The sequence below is a fragment of the Pimephales promelas genome, chromosome 20 (genome assembly GCF_988280905.1).
Source record: "Pimephales promelas chromosome 20, fPimPro1.hap1.1, whole genome shotgun sequence".
NCBI classification, from domain to species: domain Eukaryota; kingdom Metazoa; phylum Chordata; class Actinopteri; order Cypriniformes; family Leuciscidae; genus Pimephales; species Pimephales promelas.
Window position 1 is genome coordinate 16,176,112 of NC_142788.1, and position 23,702 is coordinate 16,199,813.

Sequence of the window (23,702 nt, forward strand, 5' to 3'; positions counted from 1 at the left end):
ATGAAATAGGCCTATGCCTTTCTCTACTGACATTCTGAGTTGTTCAAAGCATTTCTGATGATTATTAGAAGGCAACTGTCTGAGTCTGTGATGGAGAATAGGAACATGGTTTGTGTAACATTAGCAACACATTATTAGCTGTTTGATAAAGTAATCAAGAAAAAGGCTGATCATATCAAATACTGTTATGTGTCTGACGTTGTAGAGTGACATAAAACACATTACCATTCTGATACATGGACTTGTAGACGAGCCTGTATAATTCACTCTTCCACTTCCTCTGAATTGGTTTCTGGTTCAAACATACACTAAATTGCCAAAAGTATTGAGACACCCATTCAAATAATTGAATTCAGGTGTTCCAATCACTTCCATGGCCACAGTTGTATAAAATCCAGCACCTAGGCATGCAGACCGCTTCTACAAACATTTGTGAAAGATTGGGAATTCAAGCGTGGTACTGTGATAGATGTGCCACCTGTGCAACAAGTCAATTCGTGAAATTTCCACACTAATAAATTTTCCATGGTCAACTGTTAGTGGTGTTATAACAAAGTGAAAGCAATTGGGAGCAACAGCAACAAGCCACGAAACATCAGAGCGAGGTTAGCGCATGAAGCGCGCAGTAGGCAGAAGTCGCCAACTTTCTGCAGAGTCAATACTTTCACCAAGTGCAATGCAAAGCATTGGATACAGTGGTGTAAAGCGTGCCGCCATTAGACTCTAGAGCAGTGGAGATGAGTTCTCTGGAGTGCCAAGTGTAAAGTTTGGTGGAGGGGGGATTATGGTGTGGGGTTGTTTTTCAGGGGTTGGGCTTGGCCACTTAGTTCCAATGAAAGGAATTCTTTATCCTTCTGCATACCAAGACAATTTCATGATCCCAACTTTGTGGGAACAATTTGGGATGGCCCCTTCCTGTTCCAACATGACTGCGCACTAGTACACAAAGCAAGGTCCATAAGGACATTGATGAGCAAGGAGGAGCTTCACTGGCCTGCACAGAGTCCTAACTTCAACCCGATAGAAGACCTTTGGGATGAATTAGAGTGGAGACTGCGAGCCAGGCCTTCTTGTCCAACATCAGTGCCTGACCTCACAAATGCACTTCTGAAAGAATGGTAAACAATTCCCATAAACACACTTGTGGAAAGCCTTCCCAGTAGAGTTGAAACAGTTTTAGCTGCAAAGTGTGGGCCAGCTCCATATTAAACCCTACGGATTAAGAATGGGATGTCATGTTCATCCAAAAATGAAAATTCTGTTAGTAATTATTGAACATGCTGAATTGTCGGGCCGTGTAATGTCTGAGAAATGACGTACTGTAATCTGTGAATGGTCGGCTTCTGCCAGTGCGGTGTGAATTGGCCTTAAAGGGATACTTGACCGTTTTTTCATACTAAACTATGTTATTCTCTTAACTAAGACGAGTTGATACACACCTCTCTCGTCTCAGTGTGTGCGGTCAATCGCGCTGCCTTGCGGTGAAACTTTGTTAGCTCTTAGCTTAGCCAAGTTCATTCATTAGGATCAAAGCAGAGAAGTATAGTAGCATAGTATTTAAATACAGTTACACGAGTAGTGTAACTCAGTTACACGAGTAGTGTAACTCGACCAGGTGACACAAAATAAAACGTTGCACTTTTCTAAGTGTGTAAAGTGGATAGCTATGTATGGCGAAGTACCAGCAAGTGCTTGGGAGCACTTCGACTCGGCGCAGTAATATCATCACTCGTGAAAAATCCTGACAAGAGAGAGGTATGCATCAACTCGTCTTAGTCAAGGGGAAAAAACAGTGGAGTATCCCTTTAAAGAATCAAATCATAAACTTGTGAAAAATGTCACTTCCAGGGAAAAAATGGTGCAAATGGAAATGGTTCAGGGAAGTAATGGCAGGCAATCATTTAGATGACAGTCTTTGGCATTTCAGAATTACCAGAGTAACACATTTTGTTTCTCATTATCACAGACCTAAAGAACAACTGAAGAATCTGTTTTCTTACGCCAAATGACCTAAGACGACAAAGAGAGATCATATATATATATTTTTTTTTACTTTCTTCGTCGTCTTAGGTCATTTGGAGTAAGAAAACAGATTCTTCTGTTGTTCTTCTGTGATGATGAGTACTGCAATATTGCAACTCTATTTGCTATAAGAGTTTTGCAGTTTTGCTAAAAACAAAATTGTTTAATCAATTAAAAATCTGTCCAAAGATTGTAGGTCAGCCTCTTGAGAAGCTTTATGATTCAGCTTATTATAAAAATTTTTGCTAAAACTGCTAATTATAAGGTTTCTAAACCTATTCATATCCTCCATAATGAGTTTGAATTACTATCAAAGCAGAGGTACAGAGTTCCAAGGTTCAAAAAAGTGAGGCTGAAACACTCTATAGTATGGAAGCTTATGTAGCAGTATTCAATTTGAAATGTAATATGCAAAATGACAATGCAATATGTAAAATGGCATTGCATTTTATATTTAAATTTATATTTTACATTAACATTATAGCAACGTTTGGTACAAAATGAAAATGAAATTAGCGTACATAATTTACATTTGCCATTTCACACTAGTTTTAATATGCATATTGAAACGCTTTATAAGTAGCAAAATTAAAATTAAAATGCATTACAGAAATGATTAGATATGTGTAACATGTTCAAGTTTTGTGCATCAGGCTATCTTAGCAATTGTATGTCGATGTTTAAAGGGATAGTTCACCCAAATGAAAATTCTGTCAGTAATTACTCGCCCGTTCCAACCCCATAAGACTTTCGTTCATCTTTGGAACACAAATTAAGATAATTGTATTGGATCATTCCTCCATAGGCTACTGTTATAGATTTTATTACTATAATTTATATTTCATTATGTTTTCATTTTTTTAAGATTACTATATAGGTTTTTAAATATGTTTTTTTTTATTATAAAATTGTAATATTTTATTCTATTTCAGTTTTAAAATAAAATCTAAGATTTTGTCCTAGACTGAGTCTAACTGAACAGGTTTGTGCATTACTCAGACCAAAACACGAGCTACTGCTGCTGTTGGAGAGAGAATAATCTCTCTGCTTATCTAATTCAGATTTGCAGTTTCTGTTCAAAATGCAGCATTGAACTGAAAGCCAAACAATAATATATCCATAGAGAGGACAATCTGTGCTTTCTCATATAATACACAAGGGGGCGCTGCTGTAAAACAATTCTGGATTGTGTTGTGAAAACACTAGAGTTATTCAAAATGCATCCTCACACTACAAAGAGCACTATCATTAAAATATAATAACATTAATTGTAACAAAACCCCTATGTACAGACTGTCTACATGTGCGCACTGGGGATGCTGAATAACCAAATGTATGTAAATATGATTTTATATAAAAAATAAGATTGTTTGATGTTTCTTCATAGCACACACAGCCGATTTGCTTAGTGCTTTGAAAAGACAGATAAACAGATGGATGGATGTGTGGACAAACAAAGAGACTGACCTCTTTTATCTCTCTTGTTCCAGGCTATTCCCTTTGCCGAGGCGGCAGCAGCGTGTGATCAGCAGGAGATTTTTTTATTTTATTTTTATATTTTTTTTTGGAGCAGAGGCGAGTGTTTCTCTGAGAGTTATCATTCGGCGTGTGATATCAGGCCCCGGGGCCCTCCAGCCAAACACCCGCCAGAGACGTCTCCTGCCTCTGCCCTAACACGCCATGAAATTATAGGGCTCCCTGGCTATTGTGAAAGAGGTGGCACATTTTTGTCTGTGTCTTCAAACCATTTTCCACATCAGAAAGTAGTCATCATGTGTAGTCATTTCGGGTATGATGTTATATCTAAGTGTGTGCATGATTCCAACGGAGCGAAAGAGATAGGCTAACAAAAGCTGCACAAACCCACTGGCTTTGAACATCACAACCACAGAGCATGGGAAAAACAGGCCTGAGAGTAAAAAGCAAATGGAATATAATCTCTCTGCCACATAATAGCCGCTGACCTTCCGTCCACATTTCCATAATGATGGCAAACACAGGTTTATGAGCGTGAGGGGATGTCTCGGCTCCGTAATGCAAGAAACCACGTTCGGCACAGGCAACAGAATGCTCGCACTTTTATTTGGCAGTTGCTAGGTGACTACTGGTGCACGGACCAAGAAGTCTGACAAAAAGATCTTAATTCCTCATTCATACATGACAAATGCCAGCATAAACAACAAAAGCATATATAATACAGCAAAAACGCTCAGTTAAGAATTGGATGATTTAGAAGACAACATAATTCATCTAAATGGGCATTCTCAAAGTATAGGTCACATGGTCACAGTTAGTGTGCTCTTCCACCACGAACACAGAGATAAATGAGACGGTTGGTCTTGAAAATGAGTGGTTGAAGCTGAAGTACACACAAAAAAAGGTTCCTTAAAGGTTCTTTACACGTAGCATTTCTAAGTATTTGGTTCTTTGTGTTGGAGTTTAGGGTTCTTTACTGCTAAAGCCTCATTACTGACTTCCTGGAGCTCAGCTATACAACTACACTGACTGACAACACATTCTCAACAGGAACATTTCTTAGAGATTTCTTTCTTAAAATGCCTATAAATTGTACCATTAAAATGACTGTAACTGATTTCCAACAAAAAAAAAAGAGGCAACAAGATAAAATAAGATCAGGCAGATAGATGACTAAAAAAAAACTATATTAATAAATAGTAGTGTTAATAGATACTAATATACTAATATGAATGAAAATATCAAAGCAAGGTTCTTAATGGAACCTTATAAAAAGGGTTCTGCTATTGTTACAAGCCAAAGAACCCTAATTTGGAACTGTTTAGAACCATTTTTCTAAAGGCGATTTTCATGGAGCATGTAAAGACTCCAAGCTACTAACACTACGACATCGAGGAAAATATATTTAGCAGGACAAAACAAAGCATGACTCGGTTGTGTACTGGCACGCTTGCGGTGCAATTGATCCGCTGCTCCCTGTTGCCACAGCAACCGCAGGCTGGACTACTCCAAGGTGACATGCCACTTGAGGAGGACTGTGAATCCCACTGAAGATCCCTCAGTGCTGCCCAGGGACCTCAAGGGGGCAGCAGCTGTCAAGAGCTGCATTAACTCCCAGAAAATGAGTGTCAAATGATCTTTGTGACACTGTACTGAGAATGTTAAATCGGTTTCGGTGTGAATTATCAAGTTTTTAAATATGTGTGTTTAGGCAGGTGCAGACTGAAGGAAGCGAGAGGTGCGTAAGAAGAAAAGTGTGGGAATGCTTCATCAAATTCACTTGAGGTCACTCATCAGTCTTTGAACCTCTTGGATCATTGTAAGGCTTCCATTAGCAGCACAATCTCCCTCATGTGAATTCTCATTGGAATTTTAATTTTGGTCATTAGAGCGAAGCTTCCAACTGCAGTTTGCTATTTCACAAACACGAAAATACAATAAGCTGAATAATTGTGATTATTTCTCTAATGTGGGACTGTGAGGTTCAGAAATGAACCCGGGCTCAGGGACAAAAACACCCTCAATATTAAAAAGAGAGGACGAGAATATGCCATTGTAGTGAATTCCTCGGTTGTTTTTGTTAACTAACATGTGACACAGTTTTGCATGATAATCTATTCTTTTCAGTGAGCAGTAGATGTCAAATATCTCAGATGTCAAATGTCTCAGAGGCAAGCAGAATGTTTTTGAATGTGTTGCTTACATGAAATGAATCCCTGCAACATCAGAATCTGACATGGTCGGGAATAGATCGAAATGGAGATCAACCATTTATTCGAAATATATTCTAACAAAGCATCTGTCTTGTGTATTGTACAGCTTTTCTTTTTCATAACAGTCCTCATTTTTAGATTTCAGATGTTTTTCAATTGATTGAATATTTTAAGTTTATTTTTGTTTTATTTTAGCGTCCTGTACATTAATGAAAAATCATCAGTTACAGAAAAAATACTGCATTCAAAATATTAAAGAATAATTAAATATATATATATATATATATATATATATATATATATATGAAGAGTTCAGATGCAAAAGCCTCTAAATGCCATTTGAAATTTTCTTCTAAAATGACAATTTTTATCAAGTTTGTATATTTAAGTTCAGTAATTTCAGTTAAATGACAATTAATAGGTAATCTTCATTGCCATTTAAGTGAAATCACTGAACTTAAATATACAAGCTTGATAAAAATGATCATTTTAGAAGAAAATTTCAAATGGCACTTAGAGGCTTTTGCATCTGAACTCTTCATATATATATATATATATATATATATACAGTATATATATATATATATATATATATATTAGGCGCCGGGCATAGGGGGGCCTCTGGATGACATCAAATTATTATACTAATATAAATTATTATACTAAATATTGTTTTATTGAAGAACATTATATAATGTTAGGTTATACTATTATTATGTAATTATACATTTAAGTACTGTTCTTGACACTTCTGGGACAACAAAATTAATGTGATTTATTAATATATTTATATAGTTTCTCTTAATAACAATAATTATATATAAATATATTTGTGTATATATATATATATATATATTATACAATATACTGACAAATGATGACAGTATTTTGTATACCTACAAAGGCCCACTATATAATATAATATTAAAAGTATATATAATATAATATTAAAAGTATAATATAATATAATATAATACTAAATCTTTTTCTTTCTATTTTTGCTCTTTAAAAGCATGCCTATAAATATATTTATTTACATTTATCGCAATTTTGCTGAATTAAAAGTGAGAATAATACAAGTTCCACACTGTATTTAGGAACAGATAGTGGACAAGTTTCTCTTTACAGAAGGACGTACAAAAGAATTAAATGGCTGAAATCATCCCAAAAAGAAACCAAGTAATTAATGAATTCCAGAGAATAAAATCTGTGCAAGAATGAACATGATCACACACACACACACACGTGATCAAAAAGAAACTCTCTCACCTCTCAGAAAAACACTCATGAGATTTCACTCATTTCCATACCAGCACACCATCCCATCTCATCCCTCCTCTCTGGCTCTCTTTCCCGCTCACGTACTCGCACATACACACAGGAGAGGGAGGAGGAAGTTCAAAGCCTTCCTCTCGATGAGGATGGCGAGGGGTGCTTTGATCTCTCTCTGACTAATTTGAAGATGTTCAGTTTAAACCTACAGGGAGCAGAAAGACAGACTTGCATATGCTGCAGTGCTGTACCATTCACTCCGGCACTAATCACATGCTTAGCCGCTGTTGAACGCACAGGCCCGCGCTGACTGAGCATGCTCGACGCCGTCCACCTGAACGTGGCAGAAACAAGGTACACAATTGGCCGAGGGGCACGTCATTTGGGTTATACCTCAAAGCTGTGGCCAATGTGGCCAGAACACACTATAATAGTCTCAGCATCAAAACAGTGGATGGGAAAAAAACAACAACTGCTAGCACAGAAGGTGAGACGTGGGCAAGATGCTAATCGCAGGATGAGTACAGACGTTTACTGCAAAAGAAACAGTTTGTTACACCAACATTTCATCAGATCCGCCTGTGACAAAACAAAAGAGTCATCTCTCCAGCTTCTCGACTCCAGCACTGCAGCACCATGCAGATTTTAAAGAGTCGTCGAGGAGGTATAGAAAAAGAGGGAGGGCTGCATGAATAATTGTTGAAGATATTTTTACTGTGACCCACTTTAAAGTCAAATTCAAACCTCTTAAAGGAGCAGCCCCCGCTCCTCTCCCAACCGGAGACTGCGGAAAAACGCATCAGGTCAGGATCAGCCGAGAGATTCCTGGTGAAATTCACAATTTGATCGAAACAATTATTCAGTGGTGTGACCTCCTCTTGAATCGCTCCCTTTTTGTTTAGCTTTTTTTTTAGATAATAAACAAAGCAGAAGTCAAATGGTTTCGTGACTGATGTCAGAGCTGTAATTTAACTGTTTATAAAATTTGAGGGTTTCATTCAAAGCAGGCTGCTGTGCAATTTCTGCCCATTTAAATTGTAGGTGTACAGTTTCCCATCTACTGCTAAACCATAATCAGAGAACCTCCATGGGATTTGTGATTGAAATACACAATCTGAATATGGAAATACTAAAACCATAATCATTTGTCTTGCATTGAGCCCTTGAACACTATTACGACCGTGTCAACTCGTATTCCTAAACGTACGTACCATTGATCGGAGGAGCCATTTCTCCTGACGCGCAAACATCTGGCTGGAGGCCCTGGTGAGTGCGCTGCCGGGGACAGATGAGCTGTCACTGCGTCTGATTGATGAGGCGCTCGCTACAGGACGGTCACCATGGTGACAACAGGTCAAAGAGGCCGGAGAGGTCGCACTGAATTCATCCCAAAATCTACAGGAGCTAAAAAAAAAAAAAAACATATTCGGAGAGTGAACAAGCACTTCAGGTAATAGGAAATGGTAAACAGACATTTTTTACTATTGTGTAAGCAAGCATTTTTTTATTTTTATTTTTTTATTATGGATATTAAAATATAGGTTTTGTAAAATAAACACTGATAAGACACGGTAGAACCAATAGGTTTTAAACTTGCAACATTTGATCAGATTATCATTATATGTGATTATCAGATTATCATTATATATTATCATTATGTGCTTAACATGGATGTATCTTTTCATTCATTTTTTTCTTTGTTTTATCAAAATTATCTCTCACTACAAATCCAATGTAATACTGAATATACCAATTAAGGACATTCCTTAGTATTACTTCCTGTGCCCTGATGTTTTGCTAACATCATCTCATATTTATAAAAACATGCAAAATCAAAGTCTTCAACCTAATACATGTTAATATCCAAAATATGGTAGTTGTGACCAGATTTGTCAGGAATTGTGGTGGCAACTCTCAAATAAATAATAACGAACGAAATTTAATGCCATTCATTCACCGCTAGACTAGTCAATATATATGTTGATGTTACTCATTTACTGTAAATTTAACATGTACTGTATTATACTACAGAAAGATAAAAATAAAGATTACATATTTACAAAATACAACTCATTCAAACAGTTTCAAAGACTGGAGTATATAAACAGGCTAACTTCATTATTTTACATTTATATAGTGTTTTTCTCTACACTAAAAGGAATAGTCCACCCAAAAACCCATTTCTGTCATTAATTACTCATCCTTCCAAACCTGTAAGACATTCGTTCATCTTCAGAATACAAATCAAGTGTAATACAGTCTACTCCCCATAGACTGCAATTGCCACTTTCAAAGCACAGAAAGATAGTAAAGACATCATTAAAATAGTCCATGTGACACAACAGTGGTTCAACCTCAATATTATGAAGTGACGAGAATACTTTCTGTGCGCTAAAACAAAAACAACGACTTTACCAACTATTTTTTTTCTCCTCCGCGTTATTCTCCGACGCTGTTCACATTGTAAATTGTCCAGTACTCAGTATTGGCCGGGTCCTGATTCAGCATCACACGCATGCGTCGTGGGGCACATGTGAACAACAAGTATTCTCGTCACTTGATAAAATTAAGGTTGCACCACTGTAGTCACAGACTCATTGAAACTGGTAATAACGTGGCAATCTATCAGGGGTCAGAAAGCTTTCGGATTTCATCAAAAATAAAAGGGGGGAATCTCTTCAACCCCCACCAATGTGCAGGATCAACCTGAATGATGCAACGGCAGCCATATTGCATCAGAACACCAACCACACACACCAGCTTATTGGTGGAGAGGAGATCAGTATATATGGGAATGAGGCCATGATGATGCATAGAGGTCAATGGCCAAAATTTGTTCATGGGCAAAAAATAAAAACAACAATACTAATATTGAAAGTCTTATTATTATATTATTATTATTATAGCAGTATTTATAATAATAGTAAATAGCTTTAGTAAAAAGTAAATATCTGCTGTACAGACACCTGCACTATGTACACACACATGTATCCTACACACATACGAAGAGAATGACTGACTGAGTGTGTCTTTATATGATGACTGACTTTCATCCTGGCTACCATCCGACTGTTTCTAACACTGTACTTTCCTTTACATTCCGCATCTCTCTCTCTCTGTGTCCTCTAGTCATAGTGAGGCATAATAGTGTTCCTGCAGAGAGTTTTTAGACAGGAGGTCAATATTTAATGAAGTGACCCTCTTGTTAGAATGCTTAAAGTGCTCCTGTTCAGCACTAGAGGCTGGTTATGGCTTTTATTTATTCATTTAGGACCCCCACTCTCTTTCTCTCGCTCTTTTCATACTCTCTAACCCGTTCTCTCAGGTTTGAAAGAAGAGCCGTGTTGTTTCCCCCAAGGAACGCCGCTGCATCATTCCATCAAACAAACTCTCTCTCTCCTTTGGAAACACACACATCAAAAGGCACCTGAACACACACTTCTTACACCTTGCTTTATATGATTTGGTGTATTATTAAATAGTTTCACTATTATTAACATGCCAGCACACACTAATCGACATTTCAACCTGGAAAACAGTGGGATGACATCGCAAATGTAGTGTGTTGGAAGTTGCCATTATTATTATTTTACAACGAGTTAGTTGTGTATGTGCGCACAAATCGGACAGCATATTTAAAGAAGTCATGCTCATCAGCAAAGTCTCTAAAACATCCAGCACATCAATATTATCAGAAACTAAAAAGCTAAGGGCCAACTCTGAGACGTTCAAAAAGCTCTGTTTTGCCAATAACTATTAATTAAACATCATCACTTAGATCTAAAGGGTTTTCATCAAATATTTATGCTTGGAATGTTGAAACATGCAGAAAAGTATGTGTTAAATATGCCATAAACCTATGAGAAACCGGCTTGCGAACACACACTCACATATGCGAGTTAACATAAGAGTGTAATTTGAAAGGACAGTTTCTCTCCTGCGTGTGCATGTGTGTCTATGTGATCTGAATATGTAGGTCAAACAACCATATATGGAAAGCCTGAAAATTGCCAACTAGCACGCTTGAGTAGACACTCACACACAGCAGTGCTAAACCCATTCAACTAACAGATCAGATCTTTAAGTGTGGAAGTGTGTACCATTTTTGTCTTGCATTCAAACTTTGGCTGTTAGACTCCACAATGTTTTGCACTTGAAGAAAGCTTTGAAACAATCTTCTAGACAGTAAGAAGCAGGGCTGCTGTTGTCAACTGCTTATTCTGGGCTTCTTCTGTCAAAAATGACCAAAAACTGTTACGTTTTGAAATGTTTAATGTTTCTGCCACTGTACAGAAAAAAAGTGTATGAAGGTTTTTTCAGCAATGAAGGGGTGATACTCTAACACATCAAGAGTGCAAATAAGACCCCCCCCCCCCCCCCCTCCATTGTGCATGCACACAAATACACACACAAACACACACAGATAAACTGGCAAGACTGCAACAGCAAATTTTTAGAATACGCTAAATAAAATCAATAAATGAAAGAAAAAAAACCCTCGCTCAAATGCATGCACACACACAAGTACAGTTATTTTGTTCAATTTTTTAATGATCAAATACTGAGTAACAAAAATGTTTGCATTGTGTTCCCTTTCTAACCAAATGTTATTGTTTGATTGTAATCAATGCAAAACCTGATATTTCTCTTATAAATAAAAAAATATATTTAAAATTCTTTTGGAATCTAAATATATATCTAAATTAAAAAAAAAAATGAATAAGATGGAGAAATTATGTCTAAAACAACAATAGGAATCAAAAAGCCTTTCTATGCATTTATAAGCCTACAGGAGGTTACAGGACATTTCAGACATTTATATATTTTTAAAGCCACTGGATGGCGGTCTTCTATTTTGATGTGAAATGTTGCATTTATTGAATTTTTGTTTTGTTTTATAATAATACAAAATATATTAATTCAAAAGGAAAAAAATAGCTAATAAAAATGAAATAATTAATGCAAAGTATCTAGCCTGACTTCATCATACTCATATTCTAGTCAGAACTTCCCGACCAACAAAATGTTGTGGGTGGGGTTCGGGCTGGCATCAAAGCTAGCAAGTATCATAAAAATCTTTAAAAATTATAAATAATAATAACATATTATTGAAAAATAATATATTGATTGGTTTTCCTGGGGGGTTTACCAGGAAAAAAAAAAAAAAGTTTACATCTTTAAGTTAAGTGTCACCCCTAAACGAAGAAGCCAGGGGGTTAAAAAAAAAAATCTTCCTCCGTATTTCTCTCTCTCAGTTATCACTGAAATTTAAATGAAATTCTTTTTTTTCTGCTCATTTTTGGAACATCAAATGAAGTTTTAATTGGATTTTTTCCCCGCCATGGTTCATGTTTAGAGATTTTATTTATCAGTTTTTTTCATTTGTTAAATCTCAACCTCTGCTGATGAACCGAACACATTTGTCCTCACAAGTCAGTCTTATCAGACAGAGGAAGAGAGGGAGGGATACGGATACAGAGAAAAAGGAACAGATTGAGCCAAAACAGAACATGTCAAATAGAACATCTTGGAATAGTGTATCGAAGACTAAATAGTTTGATAGTTTGAGCTGTTTGACACACAAATAAACACTTGAGAAGAGTCCTGCATGCTCAAATATAACTGTAAATGATGGGGGAGGGGTGGGGGGTACTCATTAGCATAGAGACTGGTTTAATCAAATCAGCTGTGGGTACAAATTAGTCAGTGAGAGCATAATGAGTTAGGAATTAATTAGAAACATAATGAGAATACGAAAATATGGGAATCCTGGCATCTGCACATTATCTTCTGGTCACTAGATTCCCAAAAGATCCTCTGCCTCAACGCTTTCGTTCTTTCGTTCTTTCTTTCTTTCTTTCTTTCGCCAGTGAGAACAGGAGTTAGACCAGCGTATTGGAACAGAATGAAGTTAAACATGGTTGGAATGTATATGAATATGACTGACAATATTTTAGTAAAAGACCCTCAAATGTTCCTATTAATCCCTTACCATTGTTATAATTGTGTCTCAAAAAAAATTAACATTACACTATATAATGGGTATTGTCGGGTCATGACACAGCTGTTTGCATTTTACACTGTGACAGAACATTCTTGCCAGAAACGCCTGTGCATCAGCAGAAACTTCTGCATGTGTCAAGACACCTCTTTCTCTCACCCATCACAACATGCCTCATTTGAGGTGCAACCATGCATGCTCTTATTTCTGACAAATTCTAGCAAGGCTCTGCAAAAAAAAGTTAAATAAGTAAAAGGGAGCGAAAATAATGTAGTCTTGTGTCTCATCACAGTACTTATCATCACAAATTCACAATCACATTAATCCTGACATTTTTTCACAGTACTCATCCCATTACTCACATTTTATCACAGTACTCATCACATCATCACAGTGCTCCTCACATCACATTACTCACATTTGATCACAGAACTCATCCTATCATCACAATGCTCCTCACATCCCATCATCCCATTACTCCTCACATTTTATCACAGTAGTCATCCCATCATCACATTACTCCTCACATTTGATCACAGTACTCATCCCATCATCACATTACTCCTCACATTTTATCACAGTACTCATCCCATCATCACATTACTCCTCACATTTGATCACAGTACTCATCCCATCATCACATTACTCCTCACATTTTATCACAGTACTCAATCCATCACAGTGCTCCTCACATCCCATCATCACATTACTCCTCACATCACATTACTCAATTTGATTGCAGTACCCATCACATTACTCACATATTATAACAGTACTCATTACATCATCATAGTGCTCGTCACATTCCTCACATTTTATCAGAGTACTCATCACATCACTCCTCACATTTTATCACAGCACTCATCAAATCACAATACTCCTCACATTTTATCACAGTACGCATCCCACCATCAGTGCTCCTCATCACATCACTCACATTTTATCAGAGTACTCATCACATCACTCCTCACATTTTATCACAGCACTCATCAAATCACAATACTCCTCACATTTTATCACAGTACTCATCCCACCATCAGTGCTCCTCATCACATCACTCACATTTTATCACAGTACTCATCACACTACTCACATTTGAACACAGTACTCATCACATCACTCCTCACATTTGAACACAGTACTCATCACACTACTCACATTTGAACACAGTACTCATCACATCACTCCTCACATTTTATCACAGTACTCATCCCATCATCACAGTGTTCCTCATATCACATTACACACATATTATCACAGTACTCCTCACATCACATTACTCCTCACATCACATTACTCACAGTACTCATCACATTACTTCTTAAATTCACATTTTATAACAATACTCATCACATCACCATAGTAAGGCAAGGCAAGTTATTTATATAGCACATTTCATACACAATGGTAATTCAAAGTGCTTTACATAGAAGTAATTAAAATAATCAAAAGAAATAATAATAATTAAAACAGTTTAGAATTAAAAGGAAATAAAATACTTTGCAAACAGTCGGACGAACAATGGCACAGTGCTCATTCAGTACAATACACATTTTATTATAGTTGAAGCCATCACTAGATGGAGTCAGGCTAGTAGTGGACGGTTAGCGTTAGTGCTGCTGTATAGCAGTAAAACATCTGCCTTTGATGTTATGGGGGGGGGGGTACTGTCATAGTATCCACACAGTGCTAGTTTTAGACTTTTTTTAATAACCTTGTTTTAATCATGCTCTTAAAACACTTCTTTATTTGCTTATCCTGTTTTTTTTTTTTGTAAAAATATTATTTGCAATGACCCTTTAACTGCTTTCTGCTGTGATTACTTGTGACTATCCCAATACTCACTCACTCTACTCACATTCCTCACATTTTTCACAATACTCGTCCCATCATAACATTACTTCTCACTTTTTGATCACAGTACACATCACTGAATTACTTCTTGCATTTAATCACAGTACACATCACATTATTATTTTACATTTTATCAATCCTCAACACATCATGACATTACTCCTCAAACCTTATCAAGACTCTTTACATCTTATCATAACTATCCTTAAAACACCTTACAATTACTCCTCCCATCTTTTCATATTGCTCATCACATCGATATTTTACTCATTAAATTTTATAGCAGGACTCGTCACATTCCTTCTCACATATCTGATCATATAATCATATACTGACTCTTTGCATATCCTCACAATACACGTCATATCACAATGCTCTTTACATCTATTTTCTTCATGTTACGATACTCTTCTGATCATAGTATTTCATATAATCACAATGTTCTTTATATTTTTGTCACAATACGCTTGACGGGTCATCTCGCTCCTCGCATCACATTACTTCTTACATCTCCTCAAATAGTAGGGATAAAACCAGACACCAAACAAGATCAATTAATTAAACCTCAATTGTAAATGCAAAATGAGCCGTGCTGAATAATAGGCCGTGATTGTTACCGAGCTGGTCCCTCAAACAGGAGCGGGTGATCAGGCAGGTGGCTCAGCTGTGGCACTAACGAGCCACTAACGCCTTAACGAGGCTGCTGCCCTCATTTGTTTATGCTAATGAGTTAAAATAATATTTGTTCTTTTCTCAGCAATAGTGAACCAATGTGCCAGTTTCCCTCCTTTCCCTTGTGTTTGGAATCATGGCAAAAACAAAAGAACCTGGGGTTCAGAGGGGAGGCTTTTGTTTTCTAATTGAGCTAATTAGTTTAATCAGGTCAACTGGTTTGATATCAAGTTGTAGAGGAATCTGTAGCCTTTTGATATATTTAGATTAGCAGCGATTGTTCTTGGATTGGTGTAGTGTTCTAAAAGAAAACCTCTGGCTGTGTGAATTGGCCAACTAAGATGAGGCACCTTTCACAATAAGAAGAGTATTTTAGAAATCATTTAAATTGGAATTCCTACCCGTTATGAGAAATAATCACCGTTCTGACGTGTGTGTGTGAGTGAGAGAGAGCGAGAGAGAGACACTTCACCCTCATACAGGAGGTTATTTCTTTATTCAGACAGAGTGGTCCTGACTATGGTGTATGTTCACCATTGAGTGAGCATTCAGCGATGTGAAACCAGCTTGCGCCTGCTCCGCGCTGATAACTTCACAGCAAAGAGATGGCAGCCGACTCAGACTTCTTCTTTTCACCACTGCTATTATTAATAAAGGAGGGGGGTGCTCTTTAATTGGACGCACTGTCCCTCAAAGAAAAATCCGAAAGAATAATTTCCTGCAATATTCCACAGCAGGCAGAATTAATAATAATACAATTATACAGAGAGACACAAGCCAGATTCGCATACACACAAACGCACGCAGCACTCAGTGATGTGCTACACAGGACACTAAACACTGAGTAAAGCAGCTTAATATGCCTCCTTTTTGAAATAGAGAGAACGTGTCTCATAGGCTTTGGAGAGAGTTGAGTCCCTCGGGAGAAGGGGAGTTCAGGCGGACTGAGTAAAAACTACTTATCTAAAAGGAACAAAATGAAGACCAGCATAATCTGCACTGTAAAAGAAATTACATTAAAAAAATTCAAACTCAAATGTCATTTAATAAAATCAGACAAGTCAAAGTTGTGCCAAGGTGACAGAGTAGCAACTTGTACTGAAAAGGTATTTGAGTTCTCATAACATAGCAGAAAAATGACTGAAATTATTGACATGTGAAGTGGATGAAAATAATTGAAATTGATGAATCCTTTTTACATTGTGTATTCTACTTACCCTTGTAATGCAACATTACCTCATAGCTCTTATGTTATTTTTTAACAATATGTTATTTTCTACAAAGCTAGAAAGGTCATTAAGTTTTCTAAATAAAATAAAAACTTAAAAATATAAATATTTTATAAAATATAAAAATAAATTAATCACAATACATCCATGTGATTGGCTGATCATCTATTTATCATGTTCACAACATGTCACAAACATTACATCAAACCCACAAAAATGATTCAAACTATTGGAAATGTACAGACTAATTGCAAACTTTTTAAAATATATCCCTGTTACAGTGTAATTATACATTTGGGTAATATTAACTAACTATACAGTATGTAGTTACTATAGGGATAGGGTTGAATTGGGGTTTGGTTTAGTTGCATGTAATTATGCATAATTGAGTTATTACTATAGGAAATACACGTAACATTTAATAAGGGCGCATTAATGTAAAGTGTTGTTTCTTGATCTAAATCATAAAAAAAATCTTGACTTAAATGAGTGAGCTGGATTTTAGTGACCATTCAGCTTTTTTATTAAAGGTATATCTCCGTTCCTGCCACCATATTTACCTTTACTGTGTTTACCGCACTCTAAAAAAAAGTCGAAATAGGATCCTGTACCGTTAATATGCTGGAATATTCCATGTTGATTTTTGCAGGTGTTTCCCCCATGTTTTGAATTTATGCATTGTATTGTATTGTATTTTAGGATGAAAGGAAAAATATCCAGCCAGAAAATTTTTGTTTTGTTTTTCTACAGATTTGTTTTCTTACAGCAGTGTGAGCATTTGATATTTTGATGCATCTTGGTTTCAATAATGATATAAATTCAATATCTATTATTATGCACACATGCAATTTAATTCAATTTTGTTTTAGCCCATCTCAGTGATGCAGAGCCTGAAGAGACAAAGCACATCTCCAGCACAGAGCACATGCATGATAGTCCTGTCTCTTACAGTCATCAGTGCTGACGAGCTGTATTTGACAGGAGTCCCACCTCTCTCGTCTGGGCCGTGTAGATTTAATGTGTGCCTGAGCTAGTGTGTGATGTTTGGGTGAGAATGTTAATATATGTAAGTGTGTGAGTGGTGGGTAATCTACAGGGTGGGGTGGCGGGGGGGTTGTTGTCACACTTGTCCTGCGTGAAGAGGCGCTGTAGCGTGCAGCACTGCAGCGATAGGCCGAGCTCATTAAAATACAGACAGAAACAAAAGCATAGATACACTCACTGTGGCGTGTTCCTGTGTGATAAACGGCATAGTTCCTCATCTGAATTAGCCAGCCTTTGTAGTCACACACACACGCACGCAAACACTTGAACAAAAGTACACACTCTCGCACATGCACTTTAAGACACATTATACACCATAACATATTTAAACAAGCAAAATTATATACCACCCTTTTCACACTATAAAACAGGGCAAAATATGTAATAGAAAAAAAATCATAGGCTGAGCATTCAATATGTTCAATAACATCACTCACTAAGAATTCAAAAAAAGAAGAAAAAATGAATAATTTGTTTAAAAAATCAGCTTCTTCCAATAAAAATCTTTTAAATCAATTTTTGCTTGTAATAGCTTCTCAAATAAATCTATGATCTTGAATTTAATTGAATTTATATATATATATATATATATATATATATATATATATATATAAACCTCACCTATTGTTAGATTAAAAACTAATTATAGTCTTACATTCTAATAAAACTAATATTTTTCAATAAAATACATATATACATTAATTAACAAAAACATGTAATAAGAGTAAATGTATATAATAAATATTTTTCTTTAAAAAACTATATTTTTAGTTCTGGCCATCCCAATCATGTAAAACTTTACAACACTACCATTTTAGTGTGTTTTTACGCTGTAATGGAGCTTAAATTGGTGTCAAGACCAAATAAGCAGACAGATATTTGGAAAATAAAGTAATATTATTTAAGGAAAATATAACATCAGCTAAATAAATCAATGATATGAACATAAAAAGCTTCTGGAGCTTGCAAGCATTCTCACTTGCACCCACATATTATGGCAAACTCAAGCTCCACCAAAGTCTGTATATGCGTGCCATGTATTATTAGACAACAGAATAAAACAAGCTCCTTTGCCTCTTCTCATTAATGTGCCAGCAAAATATGGCCAGGGTACATTTCTTCGAGTCTTTTACTAGCAGGTTAACAGAGAAACCAATACAATCCGTAATGAATGCACAACTGCTTTAGAGCACAGTAACAAAAAGCCTTTCCTGTCCTCTGTTCATACTGTGTGGTCAGTATATCTTATATGAGCACTGACAGAGCGAGAGAGCGAGAAGGCTTGTCTTCTGCACAATAAATATAGGAGGGTGAATGGGGGGGGGGGCAAGGCTGGCCCCCAAGGACACCGCTGTGTGATTGGCCGCATTGGGACAGGAAATCGAAGAAGAGCGGAGAGAAAGAAAAGGTGTGATTTCACTAGCTAAATTACCCACGGGACTGATGAGAGAAACAAATCAGCGAGTGAGAGTCCAGCATCAAGAAGCCAATATCACAACACATTTAGACTGAAATATGAGGTTATACTGGAACAAAATACAGCATTTTTGTACATTGTCATAACTTAAACAGCTAAAAAATAAAGCATCGTCGAGCAGGCATAAAATATTTGGAAGGGATTTTTTCCACCCTGTCGTTTTGAGCAAATCACGAGTGCTCAGGCTATCAGAGATAAACACATAGTGCGCCCTGAAACATGCCCCAATGTCAAACAACCAACCGGGATTTGAAGCAAGGTCACTCCAGCTCTCTTTTCACCCCTCTCTCTCTCTCTCTCTTTCACACCCTCCTTCCCTCTGTCACTTAAATGCTTTGCAGTAATTTCACTGTATCAGAACATCTTTCTGTAAACAGATAAATGATAACCTATCTGGCTCTGTTTGGAGAGATAAGACTTTCATCTGTCTCCTCTCTCTCTTCAACTCTAACCTACCTTGCCTTTTTTTAGGACAGATTCAGATGTCAAAGGAATGGTTTCCTCAAAATTGAAATTTCTGTCATCTCATCGTTGTCTAGTCTACTAACAATGTCCACATACATGCATCAATTAAGTATTCTTTGACTACTGAAAGGTATGAAAACTCCCACCACATCTCAAATTGATATTCTGTGGTGGAAATGACAGTGATTTTTCACATTTTTGGAAGGAAATGGCATCTTGCTGAGGCTACTTTCATAGTATTTTTGTACCTTAAATATTCAAAATTAAATAATATTTGCACACTTATCAGCTCGACTGAAAAAGATTGACAAAAACATTCTGTTCAAATGGTATCACCTTGATATTTCTTTATTATATTCACACAGCTTTCATTTACACGGCTGTTTCATTGGTTAAAAATTTTTGAAAAAGAAGAATGTTATTATATATAAATCTATTTACAGTATATACATGAAAATATTTCTTATACATATATAAACATGTGTGTATTTATATATATAAAAATTATACACAGTGCACCCACATATTATGTAAACACAAACTTTTATTTTGGATGCGATTATGATTAATCATATCCAAAATAATAGTTTGTGTTTACATAATATGTGGGTGCACTGTGTATAATTATTTTGCTTATATACTGTATATAAATACACACACATGCATGTACAGTATATTTAAGAGAAAATATAATTTATATGTAAAATATTTATATTTATATATAATATAAACTATATATAAATCTATATACAGTATATACATGAAAATATTTCTTAAATATATACAAGCATGTGTGTGTATTTATGTCTCGATTAATCACGATTAATCGTTTAACAGCCCTAATATATATATATATATATATATATATATATATATATATACATACACATATACATATACACACACACAGTATATATATATATATATATATATATATATATATACACATGGTTTAATTATTAGCTTTTCACAATCCCTTTGAAGTTTCCGCACAAATCCTAGTTTGGAAAACCCTGGTTTAGATAATTATAGTTTATTTTCATATGTAAAAATTCAAACAATACAATCTATACATAAATGTAATGAAAGTCATAAATGGAAGTCTGCAAAGAGATTAAGCAGCACCCTTGGGGGTCTAAAACGACACAAGTGGGAGTGAATCATCCCAGAATTTCTATTTGGGTGTACTATCCCTTTAAGAGTGGCTTTTCAAAAAAATATTAAAGCAATCGCGCTCTCCACAAAGCTCCTTTTCTTTGAAAAGCAGCTTTGCAGGGTTGTCAATAGAAGCAGTGCGCATCTGCACTGCAACCCAGTTAAAATCTGATGCTTCAAACCAGCAAAGGTCTCAATACGTTTAAGTTTGCAACGATGAGACAATACAGCAAGATTTTCACACAACATCCCACTGTTCTTCCCTATTGTTCTTAACAAATGCTCTCAAACTTGATCTTGGTTTCTCTATGTTCACCCCACTCTCTTTTCCCCTCTCCTATCACAGACACAGACACAATCACACACACATGCTTTTCATATGTAAATCTCCTCGTGAAGCATCCAGTCTGAGCGCTGGTGCTAGCGTGCTAAATCATTAGCTCCACAGTGACAGAGAGTGCCTCGTATCATTACATCTAATTAGAGCCTTTCTGTTTCCTATCAATTAACAGAGCAATTAAAACCACTGTGGCGTGATTACCAACTAACTGCTGACTCAGGGGCAGATATGGAAAACAATAGAATCTGTGGATACACGTGCAAAACAAACAAACAAACACACACAGTGTTGAAGTTAGCATGATAAACAGCTTAGCGTATACCTAATCAAATGCAGCAGCACATTAAGGAAGCCATTTGTATTAAACTCTGATTCCACAGTGTGAGTGGATAATGTGCAGGGTGACCGTTTGCATTAGAGCTCAGTCTGAAATAAAGATGGAAAAGTGGAGTTAACACATTTGGAGAGAATACTTTTCGCTCATTCACATCAATAACAAGCAAGAGAACAAATTTACGTGTGGAGGGCTGCCAAGTGCCAACTCTCATGCAGTTGCACAATTGATTCTCACGCCACACGTCCATATTATCACACATTATTACTAGTTATAGCAAAAGATATACATGAATGAACATCAGAGTATGTTGAAAGAACCAGTACGACTTATGTATCATGTCTCATGTAATCGCTCTATTGGTTTCAACCGCAGAAAAAACAGCTTGTAAACAATATGTCACCTAACAATATTTACATCAGAGAAATTTATATAAATCATATAAATATAAATCTCATAAATATAAATCTCAGTTAGCGAGAGAAACATACTCTATAGGAGAATTTTGCACAAAAAGCACATTATTACCAACTCAATATATTTTTACTCTAATACCATTATAAAGTTATTATTATAAAAACGGCCTTACAATTGTGTACAAATCAATTGTTAATGAGAGGCCTCTCTCATAGTTTACATATATCCAAGTATATATATATATCTCAAAGTCAATCGATATTGAATCATAATGATGATTATAATTTTACAATTGATGATTATAAAATATAAGTACAATATTGTCAAATTAAATATGGATATAAATATTACAATATAAAAACAATGTAATATTTATTTAAAGGCCAGTATTGTAAAAAAAGACTGTTTAAAAAAATAGTGTTAATTTATATAAATGCATGTAAATATAACAAAAAATGTGCTTTATATAATTTAAATTACACACACACACACACACACACACATATGTGTGTGTGTGTGTGTGTGTGTGTGTGTGTGTGTGTGTGTGAGAGATTATATATATATATATATATATATTTGTGTGTGTGTGATTAAAATATATATATTGACAAAAATATTAATTATAAATAAAAATGTCCTGTATATAATTACAATTGTGTTCATGTGTGTGTATTGAAATATTAAATAGATGTGTAATTATATACTATTGTTTTTAATTGTGTCTTTTAATATGAATAAAATTACACAATATTATATATTTCAAACACAAATGTTGCGTAATAATGCCAATATTTATGATTGACAGGGATATATAGTATTATCAAGTATTAAAAAGACATTTTCCATGCGGAACCAAACCTACATATATCTTCTAGTTTCCATGACTACTGGCTAAGTGGCTATACTGCTTGTGAACCATGACGCTGTGCAACACCATATTGACAAGAGTGTGCTGATTTTCTTTCCTTATTTATCTATTTTCAAAGAGAGTTTCTGGAAATCCAGGTCATATTTATACAATTTACACAGTCCAAAACCTCCTAACATGAACCGCACTGAACCGTCTACATTGGACACCACAACATACACAAACTTCACAGAATTGTTAAAACACCGTTAAAAATACAGAGCTGTGAATGTGTGCGTGTCTTAGTGTTAATAACTTGGTATGCTGTGAAACTATGAGTGTGTGTGCTCATACGAGTGTGTTTGTGTGTCAGTGTGTGTAAATTCGATGTGGCCTCGGGGAAGGGGGGGTATGATTCAGCACCAGACACTTGGCACGTGCCTTTCTCCCTCACACACACTCACACACTAGCGCGTGCACAATAAATCCTCTTCCCCCTGAGGAGTCGTCCGAGGGAGTGATGTGGAGGAGGGTTGAGTCAGGTGGGGATGAACGTCCCTCCCCCACCTCTCCCCTCCATCACCACATGACCCACAAAATGAGACAAATAGAGCCCCTTCCCTCACTCACTCTCTTTAATTATGTTGGGGAGGTCAGAGTTCACGTGTGGGGGGTTGAAACTGAATTTTCGGGTGTTTGGGGTGAGATTTGGGGTGGTATTACATTTGGTATGCAGATCAACATAAGCGTGGCAGTTCTGTGTGCATCTGCGTGTGCTTTCTGCAGGGGTCACCGGCTGTAACGTCTACGCCTGGGGAGGGACTAAAGGTTAAAAAGGTCAAGCTCCTCATGGGACTAAGACTGCACCTCATCATGCAAACATA

The 23,702-nt window shown here is 36.1% G+C and overlaps 1 long non-coding RNA gene across 1 annotated transcript in view; it reads right to left on the minus strand.

Moving 5' to 3' along the window:
• Nucleotides 1-8,194: 8,194 nt before the first annotated feature.
• Nucleotides 8,195-23,702, minus strand: part of LOC148970621 (uncharacterized) — a 72,593-nt gene continuing 57,085 nt past the window's right edge. Inside the window, exon 4 of the long non-coding RNA XR_016147910.1 lies at nt 8,195-8,387. This is a non-coding gene — a long non-coding RNA (uncharacterized LOC148970621). The remainder of the gene's footprint in view (nt 8,388-23,702) is intronic.